Genomic DNA, 17857 nt, shown 5'->3' with positions numbered 1-17857 from the left:
AGAGATAATTAAGATCTTGCCAGGCTAAACAGCCAGAGTTGTTTTGATGCCAAGCTGTTTTGAAGGTTGAACATAAACTGTGTGCAAGGATTGGAATATAAGTGAAAGCAAAATGAAATAAAATACGTTGGAAATTAAATTTGAGTAGAAAAGGTTCCATGTGTACATTAATATTTCTTTCTAAAGTTGTGTTAGGTGAATGGGAAAGCAGGGTGGAAAGTCTATGCAGCATAGTTACTTACTAGGCTATTAACTCAAATCTTGTCACGATTTTAACGATGTAACTGGTAAATTCAGGTCTGCTTCAATCTCAGATAAAAAGGGATATCATAACCTACAATTTATAAACTTATGAATCACATGTAATATTGATGGAAACTTTAACTCCGTTGTTTTTCAAATGTTTTAATATTTTAATACAAACTATTTAAACTTTAAATAGAACAGAATACTGTAACATACCGTGTCTACACAAACCATATTTAATATACTAAATTGTTGTGCCTTTGGAAAAAAAGAAACACAGGTAACCAGAAGTACCTGTAACCCTTAATATGCTCTTTAGACATGACTGCAAAATTGTTGGAAATTATTTTGATGCATATGCATTTTTAAACAATTTTTATTGAAGTCCAGTTCACATGATACATCATTTGGCTAGTTAAAGTGGATCATTCACAGGGAGCAGCTATCGCCACAACTTGTTGTTCTCCCTTGTACAAGGAAAACAATATCAACTGGCACTCATTCGCCATTTCTCCTCCAACTTTACCAGCCTTTAACAACCAAACATCCTTTTCCTGTTTTATATAATTGCTTATTCTGGACAAGTAATATAAATCACACTATGTATTTTTTAGTCTTCTGTGACTATTTGTTTGAGAATACTATTTTCAATGTTCAATCATGTTGCAGTACATATCAGAAGTACATTCCATTTTATTGATTTAATTGTATTGATATAACAGCACTATTGCTATAATTTGAATATGATTTGGGCACCTGAACCCAGGCAGATACTTCAACCTCAAAGTTGTAAGCTAATGCACTCATAGTATGAACACTAAATCTGATTATGGTGATTAAGAGTTGGGACAAACTGAAAGTTCCTGGAGTGTAGTGAGAGTGTGGCCTTGGAAGGTGGTCCTTTTTTATGGTTTATTTATATATTTTTTGGAAAGTCAGATATACAGAGAGAAGGAGAGACAGAGAGAAAGGTCTTCCATCTGATGATTCATTCCCCAAGCGAACGCAATGGCTGAAGCTGAGCCAGGCTGAAGCTAGGAACCCAGAGCTTCTTCCAAGTCTCCCACGTGGGTGCAGGGTCCCAAGGCTTTGGGCCATCCTCCACTGCTTTCCCGGGCCACAAGCAGGGAGCTGGATAGGAAGCAGGGATGCTGGGATCCAGATGAGTGCAAGGTGAGGCCTTTAGCTACTAGACTACCACACCTTGGGCCCTGGAAGGTGGTTCTTGTGAAAGGACTGGTTGTAAATACAAGAGTTAGACCCAAGTGCTATCTGCACTTCTTGCCTCAACATGTAACCCCTTCTCTGCAGATACCCCGTGTTGCCGTCTGTGGCCTCACCAAAGCCAGACCATGGAATCACCCAATCTTGAATCTGAACTTCCAAAATTATAAGTCAAATAGACCTTTTTATTTAGAAAGTTAGGTAGCTGAGGGATTTCATTGTATGAGTGAATAGTTGACTGTGCCAAGTGTATTGCTTTTTTATTCCATTTATTGTTTGATGGATATTTTGATCTTTCCAAACTTTCTGGTTATTATGAAAACTGTTGTTATTAATGTTTAGCTGCATCATTTTGCGTGAACGTACACTTTCACGTGCCTTGTTTATATACCTATAGATGAACTTTTGGCATGATATGACTGTTGCGCTTAAAACCTTAAGGAATGACTTGTTGCCGAAAGGACTGACTCTAAATCCCACTAGCAATGTATGGGGATCCCACATCCAAGTATAGATAAAGTGACTGTTCATGGTGGCTTTTGCTTTGCCTCGCTCTAGTGACCAATGGCATTGAGCCTTTGTAGCTTAAGTGTTTTGGATGAGTTGATATTTGAATCCACTATTTAAAAAATATTAGGTGTTAGTCTGTTATTGTTATCCATGTTTATGTCTTCCTGATACGATCTCTCATCAGACATTAAGCTTGCACAAATTTTCTTCAATTCTTACCCATATCTACATCACGGATCTATACACGCAGAGAGATGCTTCAAAAAGCTGTGGAAAATGAAATTAAAACATCTTTATTTTAGTGCAAACTTTCCATAATTTTTTGTATAATACACATTTAACAAGAAACTTTTCAATGACTCTCCATATGAATGTATTTAAAAATTCCTTGCACAAAATAAACTTACCACTTAATTCTCACTTCGTGAGCTTTTTGAAGGACTCTCACACTGTCATGCGCTACATCATGATGCTCAAGTGAATGTCAAACAATGCACATGGTGGTAGTTACATAGATTGATTGTGGAGCTGAATACTCTTGTAGCTTAATACTTTCATTCTACCTTTTCTCTGTGCGGAATGCTTAAATTCACAAACACGAGTGTGTTGCTCACCTATGTTATTCTGAATGTAGCATGCTGTGTAGATTGATAGCCTAGAAACAATAGGTGTATCATATTGCCTAGATGTGTAGTTGCCTACACTGCCTAGAGTGGTGTAATTACATTGCGTGATGTTTGCACAATGACAAAATTACCCAATCATGCATTTCTCAGGATGTTGTGCCTGCTTTTAAATAATGCATGACTGTTTAGAAAAACCTATAAATAGATGCAGTATGGCACATATAAATTAATATATTCAGTATATGCAAAGTACTTCATGTGCATCTTAATTTTTTTTATACATGGCATTATTACCACTGTACCATTTGGTATCTTTCTTGGCTTCACTCGGCATTCTCTATATGGTTCAACCTCTTGATCAACAACAGTCTAGTTCTCTCTTGAGTTCATTCATTACAAATGCTGACTAGATTCTATCACATGAATAAACAGTAGTGTTATCATTATCATTTGTTCCTCCTGTATTCTGCCTCACAGTTCAATGTATGTGTGAGATTAGATGCCACTGGACACTTTGACTGCCTTCCCACTTGAAATGACTACCAGAAGATTTGCTTCTGGTTAGAAGATACTGTCAGGTTAGTAAAAACTTCCTGAAAATAATTCATAAAGCTGAAACAAATCACAGATAGTCTCAAGTCTACAGGGAATGTTGGGAAATAAAGGCTGTTGAGGACATTGAGCCACTGCTGAATGCTGCCGGGTGTCAAAGACCTCGACGGTTCTGTCTCTATGAGACGATCGATGTGAATGTGGGCACACCCACCTCCAACAGACATTCTGTGTCAGAAAGTCATTGCACACGCTTCAAAGGAAGCCGGCGTGCTATTCACAGAGAGTGCCCTGATTCTGCAGAGGCTACACTGCTGGCCTAGAAAAACAGAGGGAAAAGAAGGGCTCTGAGAATGCTCTTTCAGTCCCTATTGCTTTTATTATCTTTTTTTTTTTTTGTCTTCTAAATTTCTTCTACCTTTATAAAGTTGTGTTATAGTGTCTGAATAATAATGCTTTTCTAGGAATGAAGTAAGAATCTGTATATTTCAGATTTGTTTACACTCAGACAAGGATTATATATAATATATATATCCTTGTGTGTGTATATATATGTATGTATATATAAACTTATGTTTGCCATATACATATTTATATATATTCTCCCCTGTCGGATTTTCTGTCTTATTTCAATCTTCATTACCTGGACAAATCAATAATTTTTATGAAACCAAACTTTGTTCCTTCCTCAATAATACCTAATTCCATTTCTTACAACAGCATGATATGGTAATTAAGATTATGGGTGGTGAAGAGCATATCTGAGACATGTTACAGAATAATCTGCAATTGGAGAGTAGGTGGAGGTGTCGATACACAGTGGATATATGGTGCTTTATTGCACTAACTTTCCATTTTCTAAAATAGCTTTAAAATTTTCCACACAGAAAGTGTAAAAACAGCTGTTTCTACTATAGCCTGCTGTGTCAAACTCAACTGTGGAAGACAGTAAATGGGGAGCGTACAGTTGAAGTTATGTACTAGATATTTTAAAATTCTTTATTTATGTGAGAGTTTACATAAGGCATATTGTAAGTAATTTTCAGGAGTATCTTAAGGGAATGACCTCCCCTTTATAACATTTGCTTCATATACTTCTTTTCCGTATATTAAACTAGAATACACATAAAATATGTAAGGCATCTTTACTTGACTTTCTATAGTGAGTCTTCTAGATACTGGATTCTAACCAAAGTAACCCTGTTTTGGCTAATGCTATAGAACTTCATTATCCATGTGCCAGGCAGTAACTACATGACAATTGAATTCACATTAATCCAAGTCAAATAAAATTTTGAATTAAGTGTCCCATTTCACTAACCACATCTCCAATGTTCAGTAGCTTTACATGGCTATTGCTTATACGTTTATAGCCAAGATTGTACCTACTTTGTCTCCCTATGGGGTGTCTTAGCTGTTTGGTCAGGATAGAGTATTTTCCACAAGAGCTCAGGGCGCCCATCTTTTAAGGGGATTAGAAGTTATTTCTCATTTTCATTGACTATTTTCTTTTGCTTTAGGCTCAGAAACTCAGAGCAAGCAGAGATATGAGAAACACAAACAATACAGTATTAGTATAATTAAAGTGTGAAGAGAAGTGATAGTAGAATGAAACTGAAAGGGTGAGTTTGGAGTAAACAGGAAAAGAGAAAACCATCTTACATCGTAAAGAGGAACTTCATGTTAATAAGGGAGCTTAAAATGACTTGGGATGCTTTGCTTATTTTTGTTTTTCCTTTATCCTCTCAATGAAGCAAGACTACTCTTCTAGGAAAGAACATTCTTTTTCAGAAGGAGTATGACTTGTTTTACTTATTGATTTCATTTAGTGCAAAAAAGAACAGTTACTATTATAAATACTCTCTGTCTCTCAAATTAAAAAGATAAAAAGAATCTCAGTCGATGATACTTTCAAGAAACTTAGGAGCGTTTTTCATTCCAGCTGAATCAAACCAGGAAGTTATAGAATTGAAAGCATGTGGTGAGAGCATCCAGAGTCCTACATCTTGGGACACTGAAGCTCAAGCCTTGGTTCCTGCACATCTCATAGACCACAGTTCACAGTAGGGAAGCTCAAATGTTGCAGATTCCAGCTGGATATCTCAAGTTGTCACCCTGTATCGCAGCCTCTAAGATTGTCAAATGCAAAACAACACAGCCAGGGCTTCCCTAGATGTAAAATGTAGTTTACAAAATTACTGGATTCTGCTAAGCTATTTAAAATTGCACTATGATATAATAAATAAAACAATTCAAAGTCTAAGCCAAAAGTGATAGCCTCTCAAATGACACAAGATCCCAAATGTTTCCTAGTGTTAGTCATCTAATACTGACCCCCAGCTTGCTGTTAAGATATTGACAAACAGCGACAGTTGAATGTTCTTAAAATGAAGAAAATCAAGTTAAACATAGTGGGGATACTGCATTTCTGCACATTGGTGAGATAGAAAGCAGTTCCAAGTGGAGCATGAAGGGCTGATAGAATAGTTAATACAGTAGCTGATTCTCTGCTGAGGAGGCATCAGACACAAACAGGGATTCTAAGAGAAACACACAGAGAAGGGTGCTACAGGAGACAAGGGCACTTAGGGTCTCCACATTCATTTTTAGTCTCTTAAGGGTGTGTGCGTGTGTGTGTGTGTGTGTGTGTTCATACTTGAGCTATGAATAGTAGCACACATGCTTTTCTTGTCATTCTGTTTTTCTTGGAATAATGTAAACAATTGTATTTAATGCCTAGTTTGCCCTTTTGGTTTCTTTTAGATCAGTTTTAGGTTCATGACAAAGTCGAAAGAAAAACACAAAGTTTCCATATCCTCCTAGCCAGCTCCCTTCCCTCTTGTTCCCACACGTGTAATACGTGTAATACGTTGACAGTTCCCATTACTGAACCCACACTTACACATTGCCATACCCAAAGTCCATAGAGTAGCCTAGGATTCTCTCTCAGGGCTGCATATTCTGTGGGTTTGAACAAGTGTATGAGGACACATGTCCATCAGTGTAGTAGCATACAGCTTGATTCACTGTCTTCAGCATCCTCTGGGCTCTGCCTGTTGGTCATATCCCCCTTTCCCTAACTTCTGTAATCTCCAAAGTTTTGTCTTTTTCAGGATGTCATATATATATTACTCTGTCACTAGATAATTTTGTCATTATTGGTGTTTTTCACTCAGCAACACAGATTCCCACTTAAGTTGTGCTTATTTCACGCTTTGTTATTTTATTACTTTTTGTTGTTGCATAATATTCCATTATTTAGAGGACCAATTTTTTATTCATTCACCTAAGGAATGATATTTTATTTACCTATGAGTTTTGGCAGTGATGAATAAATGTCATTAAACATGTATGTGCAGTTTCCTGTATGATCATAAGTATTCTGTCACATTGGAAATATATCAAGGAGTACACTTTTATAATCATGTGGTCAGTGAAGGTTTTGTATCTTTTTATTTTCATCTGCAATGGATGATAGTCCCTGTTGTTTTAATTCCTCCTAAGTATTTGGTGTTGGCACTGTCTTGCATTCTGGTCACTCTAATAGATCTATGCTCATATCTCCAGTTTTCCTTTTTCTAACTTTTTCCTTTCCTTTTTTAACTTGAATCTGTCTGAACACATGTCATGAGCACATTTTCATATACCTATGAGACAAATATGTGTCTTTGTTGGTGAGGTATCTTTTAAGATCTTTCACTTAGTTCGATATTGGGTTGTTTTCTTCATATCGAGTTTTGACTTGTTGACTTTTTATTTATTTGATAAATAGAGGAAAAGAAAGGAGGGACAGAGAGAACATAAGCTCCAACCTGATTGTTCACTACCCAGATGTGTGCAGAGACGGGCTAAAGTCAGCTACCAAGAATACAATCTAGTTTTGCACCAAGGAGGCACGAACAGCACTCCAGGAGCCACCACTATGCGGTCCTAGTGTCTGCACTGGCAGAAGGCTTAAGTCGGGACTCAGAGCTGGAAATGGATTCCTGGCATTCCAGTAGGAGCTGGATATATCTTAAACTCCAAGCTAAATGCCCATCATTTGTTGTTGAGTTTTAAAAGTTCTTTGTGTATTTGGGCTAATAGCCCTTAATCAAATTTGTCTTTTGTAAATATTTTCTTCCAATCTATAATTTGTTTTCCTAATTTCTTGGACAGAATTTTTAATAAGGTGCAGCTTTATCCTCTTCTTTCTCATGAATTTTATTTTTCATAGGATAGCCAAAAAAATCATCATCACCATACCTGAAATTGTCCACTTTCACCAATCTTACCTATGAGTGGTTTTATAATATATTTTACCTTTGTTATTATGATCCACTTAGAGATAATTTTTGTCCACAATGTAAGTGTGCACTAGTGTGTTTTTTCTCATTGTCCCAGAATGTCCACTTTCCCACCATCATTTACTGAGAAAATTATGTTTGATTTATTGCTTTGAGTTTGCTCCCTTGTCAAAGATGAACTGTTTGTGTGTTTTCTTGGGGCCCTTAACTTATCGGACGTTGTTTCTTGCTTTCATTTTTGAATTGACATTTCCTTTTAGGAAAGAGGCCACAGATTTGCTTTTAGTTATAGTCTAAAAATGATTTGCATAAGGGATAAAGAATAGTAACTCAAATGTTCTTTACTTTCAAAAATATTGCAACCCACACCACAGATAAAAAGACATGTCCAAAAATTCATCTTTTTCCCATATCTTTAATTTTTAAAATGTCCCTGTTTCAAACAGATAGAAGAAATAAGTTCTAGTTATCTATTGCATAGCTTACCAACTATACTTAATAGTGTTTTAGAAGACATTTCCATAGTGTATAAATGTTCTCACTGCCAGAGAAGGATAAATAGGTGATACAGAAATTATCTTAATTTAAACATTCTACAACAGTATACATATACCACAATAACACATTGAACACCATAAATGTACTCAACCCACTTAAAATAAATATTGTTAAGGTGTAGCAGGCTAAGCCTGCCCTGCATCTGGATTCCAATTGATCTCCAGGTGCTCTGCCCCCAATTACACTCCTTGCTAATGTGCCTGGGGAAGCAGTGGAAAATGGCCCAGGTGTTTGGGCTTCTGCTGACAATGAGGAAGACCTCAAAAAACCTCATGGCTCCTGGATTGAGCCTTGCCCAGCCCTGACTCTTGCAGCCATTGGGGGTAGTGGGTACAAGGAAATAAACGATCTTAATGTATTTAGTTAAACTTCAAAATGGGTCTGTAAGTGCCATAATTTCTCTTTGAAGAACTGGGTCTTTAATAAGATCTAGTTTGTGATGGGTTCTTTATAATAGTGGTGTCTGCAGTATAATAGCCTAGGTATAGTGGTAGTAACAATATTCTCAACTTCTGACTCTGCTGAAGGAGGAGTGGCAACTAATGGGAGGCTCTTTAGAATTCAACATGAATGCCTAAATTCCATGACTTGTTTTGGCCAAGAGTGGGTAGTGGAGTTTTCTCCATTTTCCGGATTTATACCATGCCTCATAACCTTTATAAATTGCCATGAAGTGATGGTGGTTGCAACAGCAGCTGTGAAACAGCAGACATATGTGCCAAGAGGCTTCCACAAGCATTTTAGAACATACTTGCTTTCTATCTTGTCAGATAATGATTGTTTTTTCCTTTCTGCTGCCTCTTCTGAAGGTTTGTGTGTGAGTTGCACTCCAAGGGATTATGTGTGAAAATGGTGTGTTTTTACTACATTTGATAACTTAGCCTCCTGGAGGTGGTGGTCTTTAATGGATCAAGCTTGTTGTGAAGGATTATACTAAGTTATTAATATTGTAGATTTTCCTTGCACAATTCACTGGTCACGACATCTGTGCTTTTGAAACACAATGTGAAAGACTATGGTATTCTTGGTCTACAAGGGCTACCCTACGAACTGCTTGATTATTTCTGAGGAGTACCGTGAGCCTTTAACCTTGCGCTGGACTGACTCCACACAGCCAATGGGGAGATCTGGGGCAATATTTGAACTAGAATGTCTTTGGAACATGCCCACCATTATAATAGTGTCCACTGGCTTAGCCTGTGAATAAAGTCATGCATTTCAGAAGCAAAGAAAAAAAAAAAAGAAAAATATAAACTTTTTTTTTTGCAACCCTTGGTTATAATGGGGTTTATTGTTGGTAAAAGGAATTTGTAATTTTTTCCCTTCTAAAATGGAGCAGAATAAATAGAACTTTTTTTGCACCTGGAACTGAATCTCCTTTGAATGTGTTTCGTATGTGTTTTGCATAATTTCAAGCCTAATGTATTAGCTTTCCAGCTTTCCCTTGGCACAAGAGCATTTTATTATACATTTCTTGCCCAGACCATTCAATAATCCATTCACTGACATCTCCATTTACTAATCTATCACAATATCAAAAAAAAAAAATCCATGCCGGATTGGTGGAGCTCAGAAGGAATCTCTTGTGTTGTGTTCTGTCGTTGTACTATCTTGAAAAGTAACAGGAAATACAAAAAAAGGTGTTTTCAAACACTGCTTCCTTCCCTCACAGTCAGGATCACAGGACAGTAAACAATCTTCTTTGGTCCTCATGCATGATTCACATTCAAAATATCTACTTGGTTTCCAATTCATAGTCAGAGAGCTATTAAAGTGTTCAAAAGTGTCTCTTGTAGCCTTTTGATTTATTTGTCTGATCTGTATTCTTTTTGGTGCAATAAATAAGCAGATAAATATCCTAGCCGGGATTTTTATTAATTTTTTTGGCTTTTCTTTTGTATTTTTTGACTGACATCTACTCATTTCAAGGGTGATTTTCCTGTTGGCAAGAGGCGGGAGAGACACACCAGGCATCACCTTCAGGAATGAGCAATTTAAGGATTATAATGAGATGGGTCTTTTCAGAGTCTATAATTGGTGACAAGGTATGGCAGCTTCCTATCAGACAAAGATGTACAACATAGAGGTTATTAATGAGGATGGAACGTCATACTCAAGAAATCTTCCCATGACTGGGAGACAGAAGAATACAACACATAGTGTAGGTTATTACTAAGTCCAATATCTCCAATTTGCATCATAAAACCTTGTGTGAGCCAATTGAGCCTAATCCAGGATGGGATATTTTTCCCCTTTAGAATTTACTAGAGTAGCCAGCAATCCATCACTTTGGATCTCAGCCCTCACAGACAACAGCAATAATCATCTAAACTTGCAGATACGCTCCATTTAATTGGGTTACTTTAGTAACCTTCCTTGTATTAGAGCCAACTTGCAAAGAAATGTAATATTTTCACAGTTATGAAGACATAGCAGCTGGCCATAGTAAGATTTGATTGTGGATCAAGAAATCCGATTTTCATCAAGTTAAGAACTCTTCATGGAAATATATATGGAATAAATAATAAAGTAAAATGATTAACAAGGAGCCCTGCAAAGATATTGGCAAAGCAAAGGAAAACTGCCTCCTTGACAATGCTGAATCTGCTACCTCGCTTACTGTGATGCTTTCTTACTAATATTGAAGGGAGACTGCTAATTTCATTTATATTTAAAAGATTAGATATATAGTGGGAAAGCATGTATTTTACTATTTAAAAGCTCTAGGGAGCTTCAAGAAGTTCAGGTCATTCTGTAAATATTAATTCATTGAGCTTTATGTACATTTCCAAGAGAGGTCCAAGTGTCTTGTTCTTCACAGTCTGAAATCCTGAAAAGGTAAATCACATTTCTGCAATCAAACGTGAATCGAAAGTGGGCAAAAGGGGAAGCCAGGTCGTGGGCTGCTGACGCTTTCTCCTGACTGCAGAATCATGCTGTTGCTTTTGTGAATGACAAAGCAGATAGAAAACAAATACTTCTTCAGTGTTATGCTGAGACCTACCTTAATGAGTGTGAAGTGACCAATGGGATGAAAGATGAAACACGATACAATCCCCTCATTCATCTGCACTGTCTTAACAGATTTCCTTGATGAATTGTTTACGGGGTAATCATAAAGGAAAATAAAGCTAAAATAAAACAGACCAAAAGGCAGAGCCTTGCCTGACTCGGAATGATTCTCGTCTGGTTATCAAGTCTTCTTTCAGGGAAAGCACTTCTTATTTCAGCATGTGTCACTTGAAGAGGGGCCTTTCTGTTTACAATTATGTATGCATTTTTCTATTAAATTTTAGAGTTCTCCCTCAGATTGTCACTCTATGGTAATGTTTCTAGGGAGTTCATGAATATTACATGGAACAGGAATATTTCTTGAAGTCCAAATTTGGCCTTGTTTGATTATAAACTAGAAATCAGACTTCAGTAAAAACTTTTAGAAGCATTTAAAATTATAATGGTATATTGATGAAAATACCCAGGACCACGTTTTAAATTAGCAATGATTGCATGCGTTTTTATAACTAATGCATCACAGATGACACACTAGGAAGAAGCTGGAAGTATTTCCTCTGGGTGTTAGGATGTGGGAGAATGACTGCCAGGTGTGTGAGACTGGCTTCTCATGTTTGATCAGGGATCTAGTCAAGGTAATAGAAGGGAATTACTGAGGAATTAGAAAATTTTGAAAGATCTACTTTATGTTACTCCAGCACCCAAAATCTGAAATTATTTTAGGACCCAGACGTTGAACAAACTAAAGCTACTTTGTACCTGATTCAGTATTGACACATTGAAGAAAAGATGTAGAGTTGTCAGGAAAGGAATGAAGATTCATTGGGTTCTTTAAGACCATCTAGGATCTTAAGTAACAGATTACTATTACGACTGCAAGGGGAAGTTGAACAGAGACATCCCTAACTTAGTAAGTCCAATTGTATGTTCAATTTATATTTCCTGCATCTATTGCACTTGTTCCCCCTTACCTTATCAGGGTACCTTTATAACAATGGAATTTAATGATCAAAGATTAAATCCGTTTCCCTTTTATAGTCTATCGTATCAGAAACATACTATATGCCAAGCAGAACATATTGGATGGTGTGGGTTCCGGTACTGGCTAGTGAAACACAACTGAACTACACAGCTTGGCCACTTTCTAGTCAATTGCTTGCCTGAGCTTCACTATCCCCATGTGTAAGCAAAAGCACTGATATTCTTAAGTCGGAGTGAAGGTATGGAAATAGTTTCTGTGAATTGTAGAGACAGTAGGTATGAAATAAGCATCTACTGGGAATTCAGCAGGTTTTGCTGCTACGATTTCTATCACGATGTGCGGACAGAGGTCTTTGTTGGGGGAAGATGCTGGTCTGTGTGAAAACAGATCTGCAGGTAGAATCATTTGATGGACGGTTTCTTCTTCCTCTTCTCCTGTTTTAAAAATTCCTGCTCTAGTGACCAGTTGTATGCTTTGTTTCCAGTCATCCATTCACCTTTTTCCTGCTTGTATCCTCACTGCTCTTTCACTCCCACAAGTGCTCAGTCGTGATGGCAAGTTGACAAACAGTTGCCACTTCCAAGACTGGTGACTCAGCCTTCAGTGTTGTTTATGAAGCCAGTTGCCTTTCTGCCGTTTTAATCAATAAAACATTTTAAAGTAAGAATCTTATAGTTATTTTTACTCAACCTAAATTTTTGCTAAATAGAAATTTTTGTATACAGTAATTTCTTGCATTCATTGTAACTGGTTATTCCTATTTAATAAATATTAATGAATTTAATGAATATGAAATATCTACTAAAGAAAGAAAGCCTAGATTCAGGGTTCCTAACAAATATAACAGTTAAGATTATTTCAGTAATGAAGCATAACACAAATAAAGAGGGTAAATTTGAACATAAGGATCTTATGGAGAGTCTAGGATGGAGGAAAAGGCTAGAACACTAACGAACAACATGCAAATGGTTGTGTGCAATCATATGAGACTATCTTGTGGACTGAGTCCTGTAGGAGGAAGGATAAGTTATTTTATTCATTTTTTTCCTGACATGTCATTTTTCAAAGACAAATGCTTGAACACCATAGTCACATTTAGAGAGTAAGAGCTGATAAAAATTTCTGAAGTTTGAAACTGATTCTCACAACCCATCAGGTGCTGAGTTGATCTGCAGCTTCTTTCAGAACTGCTAGTGAGCTATAGTTGCTGTCTTGGTAACCAAGCATTCCTACAAGGAACCCAACACACGGTCATGGGCTAAAAATACTTCTGAAACTGAAGTCATTCAACACACTTAACTCCAAAACTAGTACTTGCTCACCTGGTGCTCCTGAAAGCTTGAAGAGAAAAAAGAAAATTACATTTTTCATCAAACATTTAAATCTTAATTCTTGCCATGTGTTGATTTTCAGGGAATGTATTTTCTCTGAGCAACTCTCCAAGTTTACAATTGTACTTGTGACTAGAGAATTCTGCCCCTTTATGCTTGGATGTTGCATAACTCATGCTTGCGATGCTTGGTCTTTCCTTTCTGAAGACAGGACGGACCATCTTATCTGTGAGAAGATGAAAAAACGGTCGTAAATTCCCCACTGTACTTTCCAGCTTATTCCATCTTTGGGTCAATGATCTCCCTGGTCATTTCCTCGAACAAGTGTTCAATCATGCAGATGAGGAAGGCGGGGTCCTGTCTCTGGGTCTCTGGAAGGACTTACCCATTGCTGCTGGAGAAAGAAGTGGCAGGTAGACTCCAGCAGAGAAAAAGTAGCTGACAGCTCTTTGGTGGCAAAGACAAGCAAATGTGTTGTCTTGATTTGTAAAGGGTTTTAATGTCATCAATAGCAATTCAGCAAAGAGAGAGTTGTAAAATGCAGCTCAAAATGTAGCAAATTGCATCATTGTTAGTGCTTTAGAATTTTAAAATATCTGCAGCAGATGGCGGAGTGCTAGGAGCAATGTCTTGCTTTAGTGTCTAGGAAAAGTTGATGTCATCATAAACCCGAGCATGATCGTGGCTTCCCTGGTCTGCTGAGTGATGCCGTTGTTTCCTTGCCGTCAAATAATTGTTTGCCTTTGAAAATGTTTAGTGGAGTATCAAGAAATCAGATTTTTGTTAAGAAATTACTTAACTTTCTAAGGTACATGAGTATATTTTTTGGAATTCTTAGAAATGGAAATATATATATCTTAAATGATTTAAAAATACATTCTCTTGAGAAAAAAAAACTGCAATGTTGTCAATCTGATTTTAAACATCCAAAATCTAATAAGATAATTTTTAAAATAATAAGATAACTTAAAGAAATATGGCAAAGCATTCAGCATGTGACTGACATGCGTGTGTCCTGGATCACAGGGACCTGGGTTTTCTGCCTCGTTCTAACTCCCAGTTCCAGCTTTCTGCTAACTTGGATCCAGAGAGGCAGCAAACGATGGTCTTGGTAGCAGGGTTCCTCCCATCCATGTAGAAGACTTGAACCAAATTCCCTGCTTCCAGCTTTGCCGAGACGCAGTCCCAGCCATTGTGCGCATTTGTGGAATGAACTAGCCAATCGGAGCTTCTCTCCGTCTATGTATGTATGCATATATGTCTCAAATCAGCACTAAAGTTTAAAAAGTGATTTGTATTAGTTCACAGACTCATCAAACTTACTTCTAAAGACTTCTTTAAAGCTCAGCTGGTTTTCTTCCACTCTTTACAAATGGTAGCATTGAACCCTTCCAGGCTCAAGCAAGAGCATATGTCTAGGATTAGGCTGTCTGGGATCTGTTTTTCTCCCTCAATTAAGCTTTTGTTTGCACGTTCTTCAAATATACAAAACAAAGAAAAATAACAAATTTATTGACATTTATGGCCAGTTGATAAAGTTTTTTTTTAAGACATGGTTCAATCATTCTAGTTATTAGTCTCCTAGAGGCTTGAAAAAAAACTAATCAATAGGAAATATGACTACAAAAAAGACAACGTAGGAAATATTTAATTGTCGAGTAGTATGTACAAATGACTTTGGGCTGTTTATCACGGTAGCTGCTCGCACGTTTCCTGGAGCAGGTTTGCCTGGCGTGGAGTTTCAGCTCTGAGACCTGACAATACGTGGTCATTGATTCATTTACTTGAAAACCAGAGCAGAAGAGAAAGGAACACGCTGGACACAGAGGGACTGTGCATCTGCTTGTCACACCCAAAATGGTCCTAAAAGACACGTGTAGACCAGGCAAAAGCCACGGCTTCCATGTGAGAATCAAGATTTCAAGCATTTGAGCCATCCCCTGTTGTCATCCCAGGCACAGTGGCAGGAAGTTAGACTGGAAGCAGAGTGGAACCTTGACTGGAGTCGACACTCAGAAATGAGATGCCGGTTTTTATCACAATCTGCAACAAAAAGCTGTTCCGTGGTGCTGTGAGATTTGTATATGATAACCTCATGTCATTGTGTCATGGTTTCCTCATCCATAAACTAGTACTAAACTACACACTAAGGTGTTAGTTGTGAGGATTATATAGATCAATGATCTATAATACTTTTACAAGTCAGTGTCAAAAGACAGACTCATAAGAAAGGCAATCATGGGCCTGGCACGGTGGGCTAGTAGCTAAATCTTTGCCTTGCACATGCTGGAATCCCAAAAGAGTGCCGGTTCATGTCTTACCTGCTACACTTTCCATCCAGCAATCTGCTTGTGGCCTTGGAAAGCAGAATAGGTTGGTCCAAAGCCCTGGGACCCTGCACCCATGTGGGAGATCCAGAAGAAGCTTCTGGCTCCTAGCTTCCGATAAGCTCAACTCTAGCCACTGTGGTCACTTGGGCAGTGAAGTAGAGAATGGAAGATTTTTCTGTCTCTCCTCTCTATAAAATCTGACTTTCCAATAAAAGCAAATAAATCATAAAAAAGAAAGACAAATTCTTACTATTGTAACATATATTAAAAAAGCATGCATTCTATGGTAAACTGTTGTCTTAGAACATAGGATGACAATGGCTAAGCTGAGCAGGCATGCAAAAGTATGAGGGAAAAAAAAGTGATTTCAAAGTGGGTTGCTAAAAAAAAATATTTTCTGCCCTGTCTGTAAAATGGTGACACCCTCCAAGCAGACAGAATTCATGGTCGTTAGCTTCCTCATTCACCTGCAGCTTGGTTTACTCAATTATTTTGTAGCTTAACCTCATTCAGTTTATTTGGTTTCTTTTTTTTAAATTAAGTCTTTCGGGGAGATGATGGCTTAAATCTATGAAGAAACAGCAAAGATCCTCTGATAAAAATCAAATAAGGCCATCCAACCTCCTGAACTGGCTGTCATCTTCTTAGCCTTTTTGGTAACACTAAAGATCTGTGAAGAGGAGAAACTTCTCATTGCACCACAAATGCTGAAGGCAGAGTTTCCCTTGGCTGTTGCCGGTAGTTATCGGATCCCAGGTTGCAGCTAGTTAGTTACAGTATTTCTAACCTACCTTTCCTTGCTCTTCTTTCCTGGTAAACAATGAAGTAGTCAAAACAAAGACAGACGTGTTGCTAGGTGGGAGGAGGCTTGTTTCTGAAGACCTTTGACCCTGAGCTCCACCACTCAACGCGTTGCCTTAGTCACCAGCTGTAGAGTTCTCTACTTTCAACATTCTGACTTTTTGCTTACCACGTCTTTGGCTATATGTAAAGTTGGTCATCAGGGACTCACAGGGTTGGTCCTACCCAACGTTTGCTAGTTTATCATCAAGGACAAAGGCATCGGTTCTACTGGCTGATGTCTCTGCCATCACTAACATTTCATCTTTCCGAGGGTCATCCCCTTTCACATATCCAGTCTTCAAAGAAATGAAAAAAAAGTAGCCATTTTTTTTTTCTCCATTAACCTCCTCCAGCAATGAGCCCGCTCTCTACGAGAGACAAAGGGTATCAGAATACAATATGTTCTTGCATAGGTTCACACATGCTGAACATCTATTCAGAACAAAAATAAAATCAGAAAGTCATCCAAATAAGAGAAAGGTATGACACAGTTATATAAACTGAGTATGATTTTAGAGCTGGCATTTCTTGTATCAGGATAAAATGACAAGGACAGTGTTTTGCCAGTGACCTTGCAGGTTTTGTTGATGTTTAGATACTCTGATATCTGAGAAAATGCCTTTAATTAATGCTGCTCCTGTACATGAAAAACCTCATTTCCTTTGGGGCATCTTCCCTATGAATTAATGTAAACACCTCTTTGTCAACTTTTACATTTTTTGTGGAATCACATTAGGAATTGCTTGTGTATCTTCCTTTGAAAGTGATAAATAGCTTTAAATGTGTACAAAATGCAAAGGATCATTGTTTTATGAACATTCACTTCATGAGTTCTATTGGAAGGGTCATAAAATGTCAAAATTCATTGGACATAAAAACGTGTATCAACGTAATGATAGTTTGTAAAATTTGTCTCACTGTTCTCAATTAATTTAATATCTATTTCTTTTTCTGTGTATTCGTTGCCACTTTCATGTAATTGCCAGAAGGTAAAACAAAGGCAGAGAGAATATTGGTGCAAGGATCTGATTGTTGTAAGGTACTGGGCTTAATGAAGTTATGACTTTGGAATAATTCTAAATAATTCCAATATTTTCACATTTGCTTCCTTCCAGTGTAAACTCTGGATTTTGGGGAAACTCCATAGATGTTCATTTGTAAAGAGGCATTTTAATTCAACTGTTAAGGTATCTGACATCTGCCTCTCAGCATTTACTGATCCAGATGGCACTTACAAATTAAGTTGTCCATTCAACAAAGCGGTCCTTTCAATTTCTGCTCAAGTTGTAGTGGGAGTGAGAAAGAAGTTTCTCTTTCTAGAATTTAATGAAGAATTTTCAGATTGTGAAACCACACA

The sequence above is a fragment of the Ochotona curzoniae genome, unplaced genomic scaffold, assembly GCF_017591425.1.
Source record: "Ochotona curzoniae isolate NIBS_2020 unplaced genomic scaffold, NIBS_Ocur_1.0 contig_4501, whole genome shotgun sequence".
NCBI classification, from domain to species: Eukaryota; Metazoa; Chordata; class Mammalia; order Lagomorpha; family Ochotonidae; genus Ochotona; species Ochotona curzoniae.
Note: the sequence above shows the minus strand (reverse complement) of the source record.